Consider the following 22,548-nt stretch of genomic DNA (forward strand, 5'->3'; position numbering starts at 1 on the left):
GGGGTCGCCCCGCACACCCGCACAGTCCCCGCGGCGTCTTAGTCTTAGTGTCGCAGGAGTCCGTATCGACCGCGTTTATCGATTATAATCTCGCTCACATAATTTATTACTATTGTGTTTTAAAAATGGCTACGGTTGCATCTTCGTCGCGTGTACGTCACGTCACTAGAGAATTGCCATGTCGACCTGTCGTCTACATTAGTTAATACGCTGTTGAGTCTTCTCTGTGTCATAATTTTTCGATATCCTCTCTAGTTAATTTACAATTATTTTACAATTGTTTCAGTTGTATGTCTATTATTAGCGACGCCAATAATCGCCAAGAAGAAAAGGCATTTGCGATCTATAAAGAATGCACCGACGCTACCTACAGATTATAAAAATAATTACGAGCTGAATTATACTGTTTATAACTACAGTGATTCAAATGAAACTTTTCTTTCGCAGAATTATTATTATAGCTATATTTATACTGATTATGCGTCAAGTCGCGAATATGATAATGATACAGAGTATGAACCAGACATAATGGATGAATATACTAAAGAGACCTGGCTCGCGCTTGACCTCCAAGGCAACTTGATGAAACAGTTCTTTATTGTAATTATATTATATATTTTTTTAACAACCATAACATAAGTAGCTTCTTAGTAAATATGCCCCACTAAGTACTGGGCACAGTCCTACCCTTGATCATCTTTGTTATCAATAAATATGCATATTATGATTAATTAATAAATATGTATGGAGCATATTTATTGATAATAAAAATAATTTTATAATATAAATGATTTTGCATTTATAATTTATAGCACTTCGCCGTGGTTATGTGAGTCACAATTCTTCTTCTAGTGTCAGGGCAGCTGTAAGAGTCGTTACACGAGCCATATCAAAAGTCCCTGATATGGCTCATGTAACGATGACATACTTTGTAAAAAATATCTTGTTGGACTAAGTCTTCTTCTTTGCTAGTCGATGGCGATCGGTATGGACTAAGTTGTAAAATAACTTAACATAAAGAAATAAATATTTATTATTTTCGGACACCAGAGACACAAACAGACAGGTGCATTACGTGTAACACAGAAACCATACGGAAAATAATATAAAAAAAGAACACTGAGATTAAAATTACGAAAAAAAAAACAAATCTTTAAAAAAATACAGTAATAACGAAAGTATTTATAAATGCAACGTACTAACGGCCCGATCACCTGCGGTGGCGTCATAAAAATATAAACTCACGACTACATTCCAGTTCGGGTAGTCAGAGGTACATCTATCAGAAAATGAACTAAGTACCCAAGCCTCACCGAGCTTTCTGTAAGACAAACAACAAATAGGTGCTGATCCGTATCGCCATCTATAATGGTGGAGCCGACTGTGTTAGTGAAAACTGCACTTCTACTTCTATCGCGTGGGTTGTGAGGTGAATTACCAATCTCGTCAACCCTGGTTTCAGGGTTACTATTGAGTCGCCAAAGGCCCCTGACATGGCTCATGTAACGATTACTCACTTACATCAGTAAGTAAGTAGTGATCGGGACCAACGGCTTGAAGTGCCTTCCGATGCAAGGATCATCTTACTTTCGGACAATCAGGTGATCAGACTGTAATGTCCTAACCAAACTAGGGATCACAGAGTGATTTTTGTAATATGTGCCCACCGGGATTCGATCGGGATGAGATCGTGAGGTCAATGCTCAACCACCGGATCAAGTCCGGTACCGGACTTGGTGCAAGTCCGGTACCTAAATTGTAAAACAATCTATTCTTCAACAGGAAGCCGCATTATTGAATCCATACCGTAGTGTCGTATGTTCTCCATTAGCAGCGATGCTATCACTTGGAAAACTAGCTTTTGGAGCTGATGGATATACGTTAGATGAGCTGTTGAGAGCAGTGGGTCATTTCAAGTTCTCTACCTTAGAACAGGTATGTGAAATGATTCGCTTGGACAAGACTGACTCGGATGGGACACAAACCAGCACCCCTCTTGGAACCGAGACAAATCCTGTCCGAGTTAGATTTTTTCTCTAAATCAAAATACCAGATAATATTTGGAATTTGTCAGAAAATAAATTTAAAGCCCATGTGAAGCTTACTTTATGTAGAAAAGCTTATTATAAAAAAATGTTAATTATAAAAATGTGGTCCTCTAGTTATTAAATAACTTGTGTACGTACATTGATTTGAAAGATGCCTTTGCAGTTTCTTGTCATTTCTTCTCCTCAGCCATAACGCCTTGCGAAATGACGTAGATTCAAAAATGTTAAATTGACCTTAAACAAGTGTATTCATGATAATTACGTTGTATAAAAGGTTCTTCGTCGTGTTTACTACGTCAAAAAAAATGAAACTTTAAAACACCATTTTGGATGAAGACCGCCCGTCGAACTTCTTTCCATCAACCAGCACATCATCCCACTGTTGGGTTTAGGCGTCCTCCATTTCGCATAATACTTTCTGATCCTGCGCTAAACTTATCCACAACTTTTCTGCTGTTGCAACGATGTCATCCGACCACCGAGCCGCTGGCCTTCTCTGGTCTACCTACTGACCTCGTCCCTTCTCGTGGCCGTCATTCTGTGACGGCCTGGTGTGAACTTCTTTTATCCATTTGTAATTTTTATTGTGTTTGATCTGCAAAGGAGAGATTTTTTATTAGAGAGATAGCCGATGTCGGGCATTGTGGCCGATTATCGAGCAACTCACCAGTTATATAAAATCTTTTATACTTTTTACGTACATCCCACCTTTATTTTAGTTTCTTTTTTCTAAAAAAAATTGGTCTAGTTGTCTGTAGAACATTTTTTATTTATGAGAGTGGTGTTAGAAGAGTCGTTGTTGTTTTTTTTTCAGGTCCAAACTGTTTTTCAAGAGATAATCCAAGATTTGCACCATTTACGGGGTGCGAACTTCTCATTGGCATCTAAGTTGTATCTGAACGATAGAAACGATGTGAATAAAAACTTCCAGGAAACCATTACACATATCTTCGGCACTGGAGTCGAGTTACTGAATTTAATAGAACCGTTTGTTGCTGTTGCAAAAATTAATACTTGGGTATGATCGATATTAATTCCTTTCTAGTAGGATATTTAACGGCCTCCGTGCTCCAGTGATTGAGGGTTGCATTCACGATACGGAAGTCCCGAGTTCGAATCCCGGTAGAGATACAACGATAAAACACTTTGTGATCTGCTGTTATGTACGTAATCGTCACATGAGCCATGACAGGAGCTTTTGGTTCAATAGTAACACCAGGGTTGATGAGATTGTTCATCCATCTCACAACCCACACGATAGAAGTAGAATAGTTTATAGGTTTATAATGAGCGACAGGATGCTAAACCGCTAACCATAATGGCAATAGACTAGACCCTACTACATGGGACTTAAACATAGCTGGCGAAGAGTGGGAGTACGTACCAATAAACATAACGACCAGTTCAGTACAATCATTGATTATATTTCAATACATACATATATACATAAACTCACGCCAAGCGATTGGTGAATGTGGAGGAAGCAAGAGAAGTATGTCAGGATCGAAGCAAATGGAATTCTATAGTCTCTGCTTACCCCCCGGTGGGAAATAGGCGTGATTTTTTTTTTGACGTGACTTGTTGTAGATTTGCCGCAGATGGCATTAACTACTTGGCCGGACAAATGGGGAGCGCTGAAGGCTCTCACCCGGTACAACGTTTAAGACAACAGGCCTGAGGGTGCCCAGTTTGGCGCGAACCTCGGCTCAGGGCGTCGTCTAAGAGGAAGAATATTGAAAGGATTAATCGACCCTAGTGGGTCGATAGCGATAACCGCTGAATGAGGGAAATCGTTGACCACGCCGGCGGGGTCGGTATCGGGGTTCTGAAGTGTTTGGTGTCGCGAGCTGATTGAAATAGGCGTGAGTTTATGTATGTATGTATGTATTATATTTCAATCAGGTAACATTTTACAATAGTCTCAATGCGTGGTGAGAATTAGATCTGTTAAAGTACGTAAAATAGTGCTGTGACGTTCATCAGCCTGGTAATGTATCATGTATCAGTCGATACTAGGTCGATCGGTTCTTTTCTAACAGTACTTAAACTACAAACGTCTGCCTACCCCTTCAGAGATACACGCGTGATGCTATGTTATGTTGTTATGAATTTAAGGTCAAACACAAAACCGATGGTATGATTGAACACATGCTGAAACCCGATGACGCAGATTACACCATGGACTTGATAATTGTCAACGCGGTTTATTTCAAGGTTTGTTTTTATATATAACATATCATAAGCTCACGACTATATTACCAATTGGCCTTAGTTAGAAGTACTAGCACCGAGATCGAGAATTAAGTACCCACTTTTCACTGAGCTTTCTGTTAGACCAACGTGATAGGTGCTGAGCCGTAATACCGTCTACAATGGTCGAGCCAACTGTGTTAGTAAAGTGTGTGTTAGTGACGCGACGAATATCATCTATTTTCTAATTTATATATTCGGCAATTCCTAAAGAGGGTTGCGCGGTATCAAAGGATTCTGTAGGAAAGCCACCAGGCTGGTTCCGCAAAATTATAATTTTTTACTGATAAATTATGCCACGAAAACGGACAGGTTTGAATCCAGCACTGGCCTAAACCAATGATTGTCGACTTTGTTTTCGAATTCATGTTTGGGTCATAAATGATTATCACATGCTCAGCGGTGAAGGAAAACATCGTGAAGAAATCCACATTCCGGTATGTGAACTAACCTGTATTGAGCTGGATTTCCCTGTGAAACTCTGCGGACCCTGTGAAAAACGGGAGATGTTGATGATGAAATAATACAACGGTTCAATTTGATTTTTTGATTTCATCCCCCTCAGTATTCAGAAAGGTGTCATTATCATATATGTATATGTATATCATTTAGCAAACTTGGGTTCCAGTTTATATATTTCACATGCAGGCTGGCTGGACGCACGCATTCAAGGAAGTAAAGCCAGCCATATTCTACGGACTGGAAGGAGAAACCAACGTGTCCATGATGAAAGCACACAATTATTTCGAATACGCCGAAAGTAAAGCGCTTGACGCACAGGTAGATAGATAAAATATGCATTCACTTTACTCATAAGCTCGGTACAGTCATGAGCAATATGATGTACCCACTTTAGGACTCTGTCGCTTTAATATATTTGACATTTAGTGAGACCTACAGTTCAATTTGTCAAAAAAGTTAATGTGACATGGTACCAATGGGTATACGTATTAATGCTCGTGACCGTACATACATCGCAAGATGGACTAAGTACTTTCTGTTAGACCAAAGTTATAGATGGTGAGCCGTATCGCCGTCTTTAATAGTTCGATTTCAACTCCATAGTAGGTACCTATGCTCCATACGTCCTTTGGTTGATTGATGTGCTCAACAGGGGGACGTATAACCTACTGGATATTTATAATTATATTTCGATTTCAGCTCATAAAGATACCATTCCAAGGTGTGGGAGCGTCATTGGTTGTTGTCCTTCCAAGTACACGTCTGGGATTGTTCAAGTTGCTAGATGAACTGCGGTACTCGCCGCGCATTCTAAACAGAATTAGGACGAAGCGGACCAGGGTTGATCTATACCTACCCGCATTTACTATACAGTCGGACATCGATTTGTCTGTTTTGTATGAAATGGTTATTATCTTTTTCTTCCTATCTATATTACTATTTATATCCTAAAGTAAAACATTTATTTTTATATAAACTTTTATGAAAACAAACAAGCTAGCTCATTTATTATTGCTCAATAAAAACTTAAGTCTAATAACACATAGATACAATATTTAGCAATAATTTATTGATTATTTAATTATTATTTTTTTATTTTCAAGTTCATTTACAATCTTGGCGCAAAGGTTGTCCATTGCTGTACAACGAGGACATGCGCCTAGTGTAATGGGCACCTTTGCGCCTGGATTAGTAAGGGACGGGCTTTTTGACGAGTGCAGTAAATAGCATTATTTTTGTTAATTATTGATAAGTCATTTCGTGTTTATGAAGTGTTTATGAATTTTAATAACTAAACGAATTTAAAAGTTCTTGACTGCTTATAATTTTATATTTTTTAAATTAATCCAAAATTAATGAATTCTTCATGCACATGCGTCATGTCAAAATAAGCCACCTCGTGTCATTCCCGTTGCAAAGGTGCCCATCAAACTAGCCGCGTTTCCACCCTGGACAGCGATAGACAACCGTTGCACAAGATATGAACCGGAGCGGGCGTCATAACCACGTTCTATATATATAAAAACAAAAGATAACTCACTCACTGATTGACTGACTCACTCATCACGAAAGCTCTGAAACTACAAAAGTATAATGAGTCTCAATTTTTCCACGGGGGTCCCTTCTAGGACGTACGCCCTCACTAAGACGAGATTTTGCGAAATTCAATCCCTAAAGGGGGCAAAGTTTATATGAAGCTTGAACTATAGTTTTAACAAAACGATTTTCAAATTAATACAAAATACTTATTCAACTACAGATTAACAACATAATTTTTTAAATCATGAAATTATATGTACAATAGATGACTTCAACGTAATTTTAGCTTTTAAATAATTAAACCTATTTGCAGACTGGCCTAACGGAAATATTTTCGAAAGATTCCGGATTCAAAAATATTATTGAACGTGGAAGTGTAAAAGTTGACGCGGCTTACCAAAGAGTCATTATTGAATTGAGACCGGAGGGCTACATCGGACATTCTGGTGAGTTTTTTTAATGGCCTCTAGTAATATAGCTGTTGTGAGGTGGAATACCAACCTAATCAACCCTGAACAGGGTTATAGCTGAGCCGCCAAAGGCCCCTGACATGACTCATGTAACGACTACATACTTACATCAGTAAGTAGTAACCGGGACCAACGGCTTCACGTGCCTTCCGAAGCAAGGATCATCTTTATTTTGGACAATCAGGTGATCTGGCTGTAATTTCCTAACGAAACTAGGGATCAAAAAGTGATTTTTGTGATATGTCCCCACTGGGATTCGAACCCGGGGCCTCGTGAGCCCAACGCTCAACCACTGGACCACGGAGGCCATATAGCTGTTGATCCTGGCTATTAGCTGTAAAACACCTTAATTAGCTATAAACAATAGCTTAATTAGCTGTAACCAAATTATCTGTAAACAATACAATTTCGCCAATGGTCACGCTGAAAACCTTGATGTGTTCCATTCCACTCATTCAAGTTTTGTGAGAAATGTCCTAAAAATACTTAAGTCCAAATTCTAAACTATCTAGTAAGTAATAAGTAACTTCATATTTTTTTTATTTTTATTTTATTCTACTTTAATTTCATATTTTATTCATATTTGTCAGTTAAGGGTAAATAGAGACTGCTTTGTTAATTTAATTACTAATTTGTAGATGGTATGTACACTGTAATTGTCATATATTATAAGTCTTAATTTTAGTAATTGTCTTAGTTGTTAATGTTTTATATATATGATGTAGTAGTACTTAATAAATAAATAAAAAATAAAACACCTGCACCAACCAGCAGTGGAGCAGCGTTGGGCTCACGGTTAGAGGTTTGGATCAATTCTCGAAGGGATGTTGTCGAAATTACTTTGTGAGACTGTCCTTTGTTTTGTTAGGACTTAGCGGGCTGAAAAACAAGACGATTCCGTGCTTTGGAAGACACCTTAAGCCGTTGGTCACAGGCTACAAACAGCTTAACTAATACGCAGTGGTGCAGCTTCCAGGAAATGTAGATTGTTTCTCCTCTTCTTCTACTCAATCAATCAATCAATCAATAATACTTTATTGCACAACGACATATACAAAGGACATAAACATACGAATAAAAACATAAGTACAATAGGCGGCCTTATTGCTAAATAGCAATTTCTGCCAGGCAACCTTAGGGTGAAAGAAGTTAATGCATTGGAGCACGGGCTGGTGCAATAAACATTATAATGACACGAACAATAATAAAAAGAAAAATAAAATAAAATAAGAAAATAGTAATAATAAAATAATAAATTATATATATACATACACATACATACATAAAAATAGCCTATACAATATAATAATACATATAAGGAGAATAAGAAAAAAACACTTCCAAGTTATGCCTGCAGGAAGAGCGCCTTCACTCTTGCTCTTCTACTCCTTATATCCCCGCTGGGATGTAGGACTCGAATAACAGATTTCCACTCCTCACGATCTTTTGCAGCCCATGTAGCTTGCTCCCATGACGTGGGGTTAAAAACTGAAGGCCGACAAACTGTTATCCGACAAGATTTCACTTCGGCAATATGAAAATCCGACACTTCTTTATTCCCACAATACATCATGACATGTCTTAACTTCGATACTACTCCGACAAAACGTTTTTTCGACATGACATTACTAAGAAACGATGCGAATACCATGAGATTCTACCTCGACAGTAGTGCTACACTGACATGAAACTATTTCGACATACTCTAATCAGACATAATTTACTACGACAGTATCTTAGATCGACGTGTTGCATCTAAGACAAGATGCTACTAAGCGGGAGCGCTGAAGGCTCTCACCCGGTACAACGTTTAGGACAACAGGCCTGAGGGTGCCCAGTTGGACGCGAACCTCGGCTCAGGGCGTCGTCTGAGAGGAAAAAATATTTGAAAGAATTAATCGACCCTAGTGGGTCGATAGCGATAAGCGCTGAATGAAGGAAATTGTCGACCACGCCGGCCGGGTCGGTATCGGGGTCCTGAAGTGTTTGGTGTCGCGAGCTGATTGGCTGCCTCTATGGCTAGAGTAATCGGGTCGTCGGGATCGTATATTACGTCCGTCGGACGCCGATACTTTTCAGTACCGTCCCTAAGCGGAATGTATTCGGAAGCCGCAACTACCAGGGGTCGAGATGCTACTTCGAAACCCTGGGGTTGACAGGAAAAAGACGAACTTCTACTATTTCTTTTATTTCACTTTTCCACTTCTTAAATTATTAAAGTAAAAATGGGCTAGAAAAAGGCTCAGTCCACCCACGTTATTGAGTCGAGAGTTTTCAACTCTCGGTCGCCAGGTCTTTTTGGGCCGCCCCCATGTAGTTTGTTTACAATATAATTTTTTTCAGTGGCCCATGGAATTCCAGTAAGTCAAGCTATATTTGAAGCACACCATCCATTTCTATACTTCGTCGTGACTGAACCCAAGGAGCGACTGCTTTTGTCTGGAACTTTTACCAGTGTATAAATTTAAAAAAAAACATACTATGTCCCAGGAGTAGTGGTCGAAGTTCCGGCCAAATTGTTAATGCCAATGATATTTAATTTCTAATTTTATTTTACACTATCTATCCCGTCCCTTTTATTAAATTCACTTCCTATAAGTACCTGAAGATTCCCTGGCAGATATCACCAGTAAGGCCGCCTGTTGTTAGTACCTAACTGATTGTAATTGTTATTTTTTAATGTTTGTTTGTTTTAAGTGCAATAAAAAGTGTAAAGTGTGTAGTTTTTTTTGTATTGTATTGTATTACACAATACAAAACCTTTTTGTGGTAATTACTTATCACAAATTCCAAATTAGTGTTCCTGGTGATTTTTTTTTTTCGTTAAGTAGGTAGTTCATCGTTTACAGGAAATCATCTATTTTAATATTTCTAGGTATAATAATATTTTTGTGCGACATATTTTATTAAGTAGTATAAGTATTTAGTATCTTTTAGGTATTTTCTCTTTTAATTTTATGTTGTTGTCACTTTTTCTTCCCAACTGGGCAGCCTCAGGCCTGTTGCCTTAATTTGGCACCAGGTTACAGAACTCGGCGCTCCCTATTTGTCCGGCCTAGTAGTTATTGCCATATACTTACAGCAAATCTACAATAAGTTACCTTAGAAGAAGTTTGTTCCTAAAACAGTGTTATGGTATTTTAATAGAATTTATGTGCCAAACTGCCTCTTACATTGTGGCAAAAGGGAATAATTGAATAAAGATATGGAAACTTGGCAATAGCTTCAACTGCGTCTATTATTCATGAACTTGAAGTGCCTATTACGGGGTACTTAAAACTTTGACGCATGCGCGGTGATGGGTTGGGGTTGGAATCGCTTTCATTCATCCCTTGAAGTTCAGTTGATCGCTGTTCTTGGGGGTGAGCGCACGCGTTCGCGCCGCAAGCCGAAAATGTCGTAAAGTTTTACGATTGAAATTACGCGATTTAAAAATCAAAAGAATACTTTTGAATGAACTCTTTCTGAATTTAAATAAACTAAGATATAAATGAAGTGTAATTTGTTTGTAAAAATAATTTAGAAAGTTAAATACAAGTGATTACAATGTAATAATAATTAGTGTTAAATAAAAAGTGATGGAACCAAATGGTTCCATTAAATCGGTTCTTGTGTTTTTAAATGTTTCGGGTGAAGATAAGTTTATAAATGGAAGTGAAGTTTTGGATTTATTTATTTGTAGTGAATTTGGTGATTTATGTGACAGCACAGGATTCAACGAAAAGTAAGTACTTAAAATAGAACGAGAAAATATTATGATATATTGTGCAATATTTTGTTAAGATTCTAGTGTTTTCGACAAATACCTACCTTTATCCTATACACAATTTAAAATATAATCTTTTGTTATTTGAAAAAACTAACAGGTAATAAGGTATTAGTTTACATTTCTTTGGTAGCAGTTCCAAATAATTAGTACGCACTGTCATCTTTTTAAAATGTTAATTTGTAAAATGATATCGAAAATTCCTAAAAATAGGTAGTTAATAATTATACGTTGTTAATAATTCATAGATATTAGGTTTTCCATACCGACAAGATATTTTACGTATTATATTACGAATTTATATTTTTTCATATCCAAGAAGTAAAAATGCAATGCCTTATTTATTATCAAATCGCTTAATGAATAACTTAATAATTGACATTGATTGAAATTTCATATATAATATATAAATAAAATCATTTCTAATAGTACAATTATCAACTGCAACGTCACTTTTTTAAAACAACAAATCTTAAAGAGCGCTTGAAACAGTAACTAATTAGACAGTTAGCACTCATTAAATTCTAATGACCGAACCAAATTTTAGGCACTCATCACAATTCAGATGACGTTTCGACAAAAACCGATACAAAAGACGCCTCTAGTCAGCCGTTGGAATTTCTTAAATCCACAAATGATGCAAAAGACTACTTTCTGCCGCCGGTTTTCACCACTAACGACCATGAAGAAGAAGAAGAAGATGAAGACACCTATCCCGATTACGACTACGAGATTAAAGAGAACTATAAAGATTCCCCCGATGTCACTGCAAAGAGTATTCTAACCAATGATAAGATACCAATTCACACGGCGAAAGACAACTTACCCATGTTTCTGTTGGAGCCTGAAAACACTTATGTTGTTAAGAATAAACCAGCTACTTTGAAATGTCGCGCTGCTAATGCTTTGGAAGTAAGTGATTTGTTACTTTATAATCCTTTGGTTAACTTATTTATTTTAGTTGGATATATCAGTCATCCTGAACGTAAATCTGGAAACTTAAGAAATATATAAATTTTTAGGGTTTCGTTGACATAAGTTTCAAATTTTTTTTTTTTCATTTACAACTCATATATTTTATTTATTTATGAATATTATAGACATGTTTACAAAGTATTAATTATTTTATATTTTATTACAAAGCTACTGGGAAAAACGCAATAATAAGGATTAAAACTATACTACTAAAACTAAATTAAAAAGCACAATTAAAATGCTCCCTTTTATCACCTCTCGACCGAATGTGCCCAATTGGTTTGGTTGACAAATAAATAACAATTTATCAGTCAACGTACAATACATTCTATGACATAATCTCTAATCAACTTCTATATGACAATTATGTTTTAATGATAATAATAAAAAATTCTCGCACCGAAGACGGATTACTTCAAATTAGTTTATTTTGTATAAAAACGGCGTATTGTACATTGTTTGAGGTTTACGCGGTTATTATCATAGTTAAAATATATTATACCGGGTTTTTACCGGTATCAAGTCGAAGTTCGGTTTCGCCAGCCACAAAACCCAGCAAAAGCCAGGATAGATATTTAGGAGTTGCCGTCGCCGAATACGCTTGGACGACATGATGATGATGGAAAAAACTTACTCCACTCTAAGTTCATCAGTCATCCCGTAATCATGGCAATTACACCAGTATTGAACTATCGAGAGTCTAATATCCCTGTTATAACGCGGTAAGAATCAAATATCACGTGTTTTAAAGGCGTCTTTTCTTCAAGGTATATTTCAAATGCAACGGCGTAAAAACTCAAGCGCTGAATTTTGAATTCGTTGATCCTCAATCTGGAGTGCGCATCATAGAAGGCGAGTACAAAGTCACAAGAGAACAGGTCGACGAATACTTCGGAACTGACAAATACCAATGTCACTGCGTGGCTTGGACCAGCCCCGGACATATCAAAAGTCAACCAGCTACAATTGAACTTGCATGTAAGTATTCGTTCTTTAATAGGTCCGTTTTAGACCATAATCTTATTCATGGAAGTCTTCGCCTTATCGTGTGAGCTGTGAGATCAATGACCTCATCAACCCTGGTGTCAGCCAAAGGCTCATGCTTACTCAAGTAACTTATACAGTATCCGCCTGCCTAACGTGACTTCCGAATCACTAATCGTCTTACTTTCCGCGAATGGGTGACCTAACCTAACCTAACCAAACTGGGAATAACAAAATGATTTTTTGTAATATGTCCCCACCGGGATTCTCATCCGGATCGTTAGCACTGTACTGCGCATTCGGAATAAATACTCAAATAAATACAGCACCATCTACCACGCGTACGTTTTCTTTTGTCAATATTTTAGTTTTTGTAATAGTTATGAAAAAAATGATGATTGAAAGTGTAACATGTTACCTACTGAATAAAAATATTTTTAAATTTAAATAAGCCTTCGTAAAACATTAAAAATATTTTTCTAACGTCAGTCTTCCTTTTCCAGACATAAAGAAGCACTTCACAGTGGCCCCTCAATCACAGCTAGTGAAGCTGAATTCCCCTGTTACCTTTCGTTGTGAGCCGCCCCCAGCCGCCCCCTTCGCCCAGCAGTATTGGCTGAAGAATGGCGCCCCTGTAGTAGTAGATGATAATGTACAGATCACCAAAGAAGGGGACCTTGTTATAAAACAGGTTTCGTTGTTGGTAAGTTTAAAAAAAACTATAATATCGCTATCTGACCTGGGGGCCACATTAAAGTAATTCTTTTGCAATTTGTTTGCACTTACTTTTTATGACAAATAGCAATATTGCTTTTTAGATAAATTTCTTCAATGTGGTATTTTTATAGTCGCGATGTGGTCTAAAGATAGACACGTTTACTTAACAAATATTAAAGAAAAAAGAAATAATGATTTTATCTGTCTATGTAAATAACTGTTTACTCACTCGAGCATTGAAACCCCCAAAATTATAATGTGTTAGAATGTTCGCTATTCAAATAAAATATTTAAGTATTTTTAAATCAAAGTATTTAAAAGTAAGTACTAACTAAATGAAATCCAAGCGTTAACACCTCCCAAATTATTAGATTTTGAAATATATACCTTTATTTCAGGATATGGCTAACTATACCTGTGTGGCTGAAAATTTAGCAGGAAAACGAATATCCGATCCAGCTTTGTTAACTGTTTTTGGTAAGTGTACCTTAAAAAACTATGATTATTTATTATCTACTTGTTGTTGTGTAGTGTCTAGTGTACGAAGAGGTATCAATATTAGCGATGCTGTAATACATTACATTTGCGTAGACCCCCACATCTAGATTATCAGTATACAAAAATCGATATAAGAAACAGAAAATTAATGCTTATAAAGTAGTAAAAGTAAAAAAAAAAACACCTCTCCATCGATTGTTTTTTATCTCTTCCCATTTCGGTTTTGATATTACTCTAAATCGCCTCAAACTCGACTACATACATGTTGCTGTAATTGTTGTCCGTTGAGTTGCAGATTGTTCGATCGATGTTGTTGTTAGTCTAATAGAAAGCTCGGTGTGGTGTGGGATACTAGTTTATCTTGCGATAGATGTTCTTCTGGGTACCGAAATTGGGATAAAGTCGTGTGCTAATGCTATGTGTTGTGTTGACTTGTAGATGTTGGCTGAGTTGTTGTTGGTTAAGTTGTTGTTGGTTGAGATGTTGCTGGTTGAATTGTTGTTGTGTTGACTCTGCTGATAAAGTTAATCATAACAGTAAACGGCGGCTGGTCAACATGGTCTCCCTGGACGGACTGCTACTGCGCGCGCCAATCCGGACGGGAGAGGACAGGCAGGAAAAGAGAGCGATCCTGCACCGCGCCTCGACCTTTGAACGGCGGTCAACCCTGTGTGGGACCCAGCGTGCAGAAGAGCCCGGATTGTGTCGATTGTGATATAGGTTTGTACATAGTTTTAAAACCTTGACGGGTGAATTTCTGGAAGTGCCCGTGCAAACTTAAGTGTAATTTTGATAGCGCCATTATTTTTTATGACAAAGCGACAGTCTCTTTTTTGTCGAATAGATTGTTGGTCTGTGAGTTTCATATCTATAGCCAACACGTTAGAAAAATCTAGCGACCGCCTCAAAAATTCGGAAGTGCTGTTACTATCAGAAATTCATTCTGATAAGTGAGTCATAAAGAAGTAGACACATTAGCTTTTGATAGAGATAAATAGAAAATGCTTTAGAGTGTGGCTTAAGTTAATGATGATGATAATCAAGTCAAAAATGTAACTAAAGTTTCCTTATCAGATTTATACGTAGATGGCATAGACGAGTTGGCAGACGAGTCTTCGGATATTCTCCTTGGAAACATGCCTAGGAATCGCTGGTCACAATGGTCGGAGTGGTCAAGATGTGACTCTGATTGCCTTCAGTCCAGAAGACGAAGATGTCTTAGTAATGTAGCTGCTGACTGTCCAGGGAAGGACTATCAAGTGGCGCAGTGCCTTCTCTGTGTGAGGACGTCCAAATCGGATATGATCAATGATGGTGAGTCCTTTCAAATGTACTAATAGGGTCCTTTCAGCAACTACAAGCGGTTAAGGGATCAAGCGTTCCGTGTCCGAGTTTTACGTTTGTGTTTTATTTATTTATTAACGTTTACTGTGTTATAAAAACATACCCACCCTTGCTATGTACCTAACTTAATACAACAATACAATACAAACAATACAAATACACTTTATTGCACCAAAATAAAAATAAATAATTACTTACAAAAACAAATTGTGGAGAACTCAAACACTTGACCGCTTTCTGGGAATGGAGAAAAAGTAAATGTTAAATCGTAACGAAAGCTTTGAGGGATGATTTAGGCCATGATTCTGAGTTAATATCAAATGGAATTTTCCAACGCAAAAGTCTAGAATTGAAAATAAGTAATAAAAATAAAACGCAAAAAAATACATGAATTTTGCGATGGAAAATTCCACTTGTTATTCACTCAGAACCATGGTCTGAATCATCCCCCTCAGCATTCGTTACGATGTCACTGTCACCTTGTATAAAAATCAACATTGTCTTTCAATCTTTCGTCAATTTCTAACATTTTTCTTTTCTTCCAGGATCATCATACTGGCCTTTGCTTATAGCACTTATGATCGCGTTTCTCATATTTATCGTCGTTGCTGTTTTGGTTATCAAATATATGAAAATTAAGATGGCTGAAAATTCTCCTTATGTAAAACCACCGCCAGGTAATAGTCGTTCTTTTATTTTTGTATACCTACCAATATACTGCACACACTATTTACCACATCGTTCTTTTGTCATCTTTGATCAATAGCATTCATTGAAGCGATTTTTACACAGATTTATTTGATGGTGTCGCCGTGATAATTCAGATACAAAATTAAATTTCCAGTCATAAAGATCGTAAGACCAAATATCTTAATATAAGACAAACCTCCAGTATTAACTACTTCTATAACCACGAGCACACAACCCACACACTAATTCTTACCGTGTGGCGCCTAACACGTTAGTGCGAGCGAGACGGATAATTCGCGCATTCCCCTTACTCTTTAGTGGGTTACAGCCATCAACATCATCAGCCCATTAACGTCCCCACTGCTGCGGTACGGACCTTCCCTATGGATGGATAGGGAGATCGAGCCTTAAACCATCACGCGGCCCCGTGTGGATTGATGGTTATTAACGACTGCTAATGCAGCCGGGACCAACGGCTTAACGTGCCTTCCGAAGCACGGAGGAGCTCGAGATGAAAACTTTTTTTTTGTGGTCACCCATCTTATGACCGACCTTTGCGAAAGTTGCTTAACTTCAACAATCGCAGACCGAGCGTTTAACGCTGGGCCACCGAGCTCCTTTTTAAGAGCACCGATTTAAGACTAAAGCACCCAGAGAGGGTAAGGTCAGCGACTAGTACGAATTGGTGCGGGGCGGAGAGTTACTGTTCTATATGTGGTATTATTCTTTATTTTATGCCACGAGGATAATCTACTAGTACCGGGTGAGAGCCTTCAGCGCTCCCCATTTGTCCGGCCAAGTAGTTAATGCCATCTGCGGCAAATCTACAATAAGTCACGTCAAAAAAAAAAAAAAAAAAAAAAGGATAATCTACTGAAGCGACTTCACTCAACAGGTTCAAGTTACTTCGGCAACGTGATAAAGAGGACGTTGACAAACCAGCCAGATCTGACTATTCATGAGGAGTTCCACACGCTGGACTCCAGAAGAACGAGGCACATGAGCACCTCAACCAACGCCCGGCACGAGCACTTGTATGAAGTTCCCCAGTTGGCTAACAGGTAATGTCCAAAGTTTTGGTAGAAACAGTAGTTTTTTCTCTAGCATATTGTGTCCCACTGCTGTGCAAAAGCCTCCCCTCTCCTCTTCCACAGTTCGTTATACCATAATACCTTACCATACCTTACACCATTTTACCAGTCCCTTCAAGGCATCTAAATATTTCCATCTTCCTTTGGGCCTGTCTCTGCTGCAGCGTCCATCTGTAAGCACCCATTGCGTGAGCGCTTTAGCCTATTTATCTGGGTGCATTCGGCCGACCGCGAACAATAAAGAAATAGTAGTAAAATACAAATTTTAAGATGTATCTTCGAAGCAGATTTTATCCAGCAGTAGATCTATAGAACAGAATCCTATTTAAACCATGCAAGAAGAGTTTGATCAGAGTGGAACAAGCGAAAGTGGTGTGAGGATCGCAGGGCTGCCTACCCCGACGGGAAATATGTTTGATCCTATGTATGTGACAAAGTAGTCAACACAGCTGGGCTACCTCTCAGAACTCCCCATTCCTTGCCAAGTAATGAACGCTATCCAAAGTACCTACAATAAGGATCATAACTCACCGAGACGCCTTGACCACGTCACTGGTTACATCGCTAAACAATTTGAAAAGACAGACGATTGAAAATGCGTTGCCAAAGCATCGCCAAAGTATACATCGGCCAACTTGGCCGGCTAGTAAGTTACGACTACAAAACAAAAGAACATCACTATCAAGAAATTCACATCTCTTTCCATTGCAGCTACATGGCCCCGATCGACCACGAGGTAAGACCCGACGGAAACAGCGCACGGAGTACGGCTTGCAAGGACCCGGGGTCCGACCGCTCTGACTCCAGCTGCTTTCTGAGCTGTGAGTCTAACTTCAACGCACTGCTTCATGCTTGTTTTGCTTTTTTATCAAATTCACATTATATTACGTTTCCTTCTTCACAAATGACAGTTGTTACCACATATAACAAATGTAGTAAGGTCGATTTTTGTTTTTTTTAAAACATTATATGAACACCCTTTGTGGAAAGAAAGACAAGAAATTAAACTAGGTCGAACCTGTGTTTAGCGTTGGGTCTCTTGTTTATATTTGATATGATGGAATTTTTAATTGACTATTTTAAATTTGGCTATAATTTGTTTCATAATAATTTGTACCTTTTATCTTATGACCTATTTTTAATTTAATCTCAACTTTAGTGATATTTTTAATGTTACACGTATTCAGGAAAATATTCTTGATTTCTAACTATGTGAAATTAAAAAGTATTTAAGTTGTCTTGGCAAGACAATTTATTTCGATTTAGCAAGTACTTACAAATAATGGGAAAAAAGCTACCACAAGTGCGCGTGAGTCCTCTTCTCTGTCTGAATTGCGAGTGGAGCAAGGGGTAGCGGCGCGGCGGTTAGTCACCCAGCGCCCGCGCTGATCTGGGAGTGACGTCATTGTTGACGGCGGCACGGTTCAAGTTATTCTGTGAAGCAAAAAAAATGTCACTACTCTGAACTGGGGGATTAAAAAGGCCACATCGAAACAATTCATTTAATACAGCATTATTGCTTTTTGACATTTGTTGGCATTGTGCTTTTACATTTAAATCAGCAAATGTCACATTGCAATGTTGCTTTTTAGATAAATTGCTGCCGTGTGGCCTTTTTAACCTTTTTTCAACTTTTTTTCCAGCGGGCTCGTCGTATGGCAACGAAAGCGTAGAGATGTCACCTTCACTAAAGAACCACGTGTCCGTAGATGCAAAACTTCCTCATTTAGAAACTGCCACATCCAGGATTGTAGGGGGTGATGGGGATTGGCTGAGGCTGGACAAATGTGGAGTCAGCCTGTTCGTGCCAGATGGAGTAGTCGATAAAGGAGACGAGCTGTTCTCGATTGAAGTCACTGACGAGGAGTGGAACAGACCTGCTTTATTGGAAGGTGAGCTAGTAGTTTATTTTCACTGGCGTCGTATTTCTTGTAAGTATCCCAATTTATAGATTTCATTGCTACATACTGTGCATACAATTAGATAGAACAGAATTGCTCGACCTAATTTGGACTGAAACAGTACTATACTAATGAACAGCATAACACTGGCTTCTGCACTGTGACAGATCTAACTTGTCATCATCATCAGCCCATTAACCTCCCCACTGCTGGGGCACGGGCCTTTCCTATGGATGGATAGGGAGATCGGACCTTAAACCATCACGCGGGCTCAGTGCGGATTGATGGTTATTAACGACTGCTAATGCAGCCGGGACCAACGGCTTAACGTGCCTTCCGAAACACGGAGGACCTCGAGATGAAAACTTTTTTTTGTGGTCACCCATCCTATGACCGGCCTTCTAACTAACTTACAGTTCTAGATCTAACTTGTACATTGGCTTTATTGAAATGTAATCACTAATTGTACGGAACTAGACGTCCTGTGTAACAATACTAATCTAAATCTTTCTCACAAACCATTTTTCCCGAATCTTATATCAGGTGCACCCAAAGTGAATGCCACACTAAAAATCTTTATTGCACTCTAATTACCTTCCATCATATTACACAACCATAACGTTAGTTATTACCATGGCATCATATTACTAAACTTTAGCAGCTTAAGTTCCGTAGCGGAACAAAGGGGAGAAGCCATGAAAATATAGCTAAGTAGCACATTAATTTTCGGGGTGAACTGAACAAAATTTTCCAAGCAAGCCCGGCAAGTTTCGCTTTAGTAAAGTCTATTGTAAGTTCGACGGTAGGAAATAGGATTAGAACGATGTGACCTCATTCTGAAATGCCAGGTCTCGACCCGCGCGAGCCCAACTTAGGTATGCATTCCGCTATGTTTGGCATCACTCTGCAGTCTGCACATGCCTGCAGTCGGTAACATGAGAAATGTCCCAGTTAGCTTCGGTTGTGAATTCAATTTCAAGTATGTGGTGTGTAATATTCGTAACGTATTAGATTACAAATCTTAGCTTAATTTATATTGAGACTAAAATCAGAGTTCTTCACGTGTCAGAATTTGCAGTTTTATATGGAATTATAATCACTATCACAAAACAGAGACGGTAGATTTTAGTATTCGTTAATTTGAAAAATTTTGAATTAATAACGTCATCATTTTCCACTTCACACTTACTGTGGTCATTTAAAAATAAATATCAAAAATAAAATATTTGTTATTAAATAATCCATTAATATTAATTTATTAATCCATCCATCCATTATTTAATCCATTTTTATGCTCCATACCCCCTCCGGTTGATTGAGGGGAGGCCTGTGCCCAGCAGTGGGACGTATATAGGCTGTTTATGTTTGTGTATGTACTTCATAATCACCTTTAGCTGGCCTTATTTTAGTTTTAACTTGACACAGACTTGTAATTGTTATACAGGTGAAACTCAATTGAGTCCAGTCATCCGATGCGGGCCCAAAAACTTCCACTTCAGGAAAGGAGTAGTACTAACCTTTCCTCATTGTGCGTCTTTCAAGAACACGAGCTGGCTGTTCTCCATACTTCAAAAGCCAGAAGACATCAACTGCAAGGAGTGGCGCCGGATCCTCACACTCGGCCAAGAAACTCCAGGAACGCCTATATTTACCCAAGTAGACCCCTCAAAAGCATACGTCGTGTGTGAATTTCTAAGCGACTTCGTCTTAGTTGGAAAAAGTTTCAGCGGTCTAGACGCCAAGTTGTTCAAACTCGCCCTGTTTGTTTCCAAAAGAATCGAGGATGGTAGCCGCGGGTACCACAGCCTAAAGATTTACGTGTTCAATGATACGCCTTTCGCGTTTTACGAATGTATGGAAGTTGAAAAGAAGTCGGGTAGCTCACTGCTCTATGACCCCAAAACGATTCCTTTCCAAGAAAATTGTTCAGATCTTTGCTTAAATATTCGGGATGTTGGACAAGGATGGAAAATACACTCGGGAGGTAAGTACCAAGAGTTGCCTTACTCGCAACTTTGGAGCATGAACAGACCTTTAAGCTGCGTGTTTGTCTTACAACAAACCGACTCCATCAACTGTTTAGAGCTAAACTTATCCGTTTATCAGAAACAAAAGCAATCTAACTCAGTCAATTTCAATCTTAAGACTAACGATTTAAACTCTAATTTTAATTGTAAGAGATTTAGCAGCTGTAGCGTCGATGGTTATACGGTAAACATTATGGAGAATCCTTTTAATTATTCATCGTTGTCCAAGAAGGAGGGTCGATACGAATTTGTGTATAAGAACACCAGTGTTAGGAGTAACTTCAGCGTGGACAATAACTACCGGACAAATGTGCTGACGAAATCCGATAGGGTAATATTGTGTAAACTTTTGGACTCTCAAACCCCGAAAGGTAACGACTGGCGACTGCTGGCCGAAAAGTTGAAGATCTCCTCCTATTACTATTATTTCTCCAACACATGTTCACCGACGGAAAATATTTTGAATCTGTGGATGTGCAGGAACAATGATGCAAACATGTTGGTCAATTTATCGCGGATTTTTAGAGAAATGTCTAGGATTGACTGCGCTACTGTCGTAGAAAGGAGATGTTTTCCTAATTGATAAATATTCTAAACAATTTATGTTTAATTAAATCCTTGCCCAAAAATATAGATATAATGACAAATTATTTGTTTACGTGATCACTTCAGTCAATTTCTATGTTTACAGTCGAAGTGTTTGCAATTCAGTTTAACACTTTCATGGACAGTATGTCAGTCAATATCGCAAACCCAAGTGTAACTAATACAATTTGAACAAAACGTTATTACAATCAGTGTCCTTAAAAGTGTTAACAAATAAAGAGTTAAGAAAGAACACATATTACTTGTATCTAGAATACATTTTTACCTTTTGTAAATTAGTTATGTACGTTTGATCAGTATTATTCGAGTACTTAGTATTGCTTGATAATTTATTATAGTAAATATCGTCGGAGAGCAAACACCGCACAATTCTTACGAAAAGAAATATAGTTGGCCACAGGTGGGTGGAATTTTAATAACTAGTCAATATAACATGTGAACGCAGAAATATTCTAAAATCTTTAATCTTTACACTACAAAAACACAACACTAAAAACAATTACAAAAGTGACAAGAGAAGCATAATCGGCGGCCTTATTGCTAAATAGCAATTTCTTCCAGGCAACCTTAGGGTGAAAAAACTGGCTACGTATTGTAGTAGGGGACGGTGCAATACAATTACGTAAGTTGACGACGTACATAAATTCTAACTGAACAATGGTGCTAATTCCTGTAAACATCATCTAATTTTATTTTTTCTTATCCACCGTAAAGGGTAATCGACAAGCATAAAATTTATGGAACACACGTCAATTTTAAGCATAAATTTAAAACAACCCTATAAGTAAATATATTGCATTGGTTAATAACCCGACATAATTAAGTTGACAGCACATGTCAAACGGTTTGCATACCAGCGAGATAGCTTTTTGATTCGCTCAGGTTATTCATGCACTTCCTCATTCTTCCTAAAGTTAAGTGCTGTCAATCATCCGTCCCTTTCCTTTTCAGCGGATAAGTAAATGACAGGTATAACTTAAAGTAAAATTAGGAGGTGTCTGCAGGGAGGGCCATTATATTGCAAAAGAAAACAGGTTCTGGGATATTTTCGCGTTCATGTAGGTAACGATATTGACTTCCGTTGTTTGAAGATCCACTCAGGTTCGACTTGTTCGGTGTTGTGTGCTCAACAAAAATATTATATATATATAATAATATGCAGTACGGATATGGGTCCGTC

At 38.0% G+C, this 22,548-nt stretch overlaps 1 protein-coding gene and 1 pseudogene across 1 annotated transcript in view; one reads left to right on the forward strand and one right to left on the reverse strand.

Moving 5' to 3' along the window:
- Positions 1-22,548, reverse strand: part of LOC126366622 (cardioacceleratory peptide receptor-like) — a 478,107-nt gene that overhangs the window by 400,382 nt on the left and 55,177 nt on the right. The gene's annotated exons all lie outside the window — the stretch shown is intronic.
- LOC126366923 (netrin receptor UNC5C-like) lies at positions 1,390-21,957 on the forward strand (annotated as a pseudogene).

The sequence above is a fragment of the Pectinophora gossypiella genome, chromosome 5, assembly GCF_024362695.1.
Source record: "Pectinophora gossypiella chromosome 5, ilPecGoss1.1, whole genome shotgun sequence".
NCBI lineage: Eukaryota > Metazoa > Arthropoda > Insecta > Lepidoptera > Gelechiidae > Pectinophora > Pectinophora gossypiella.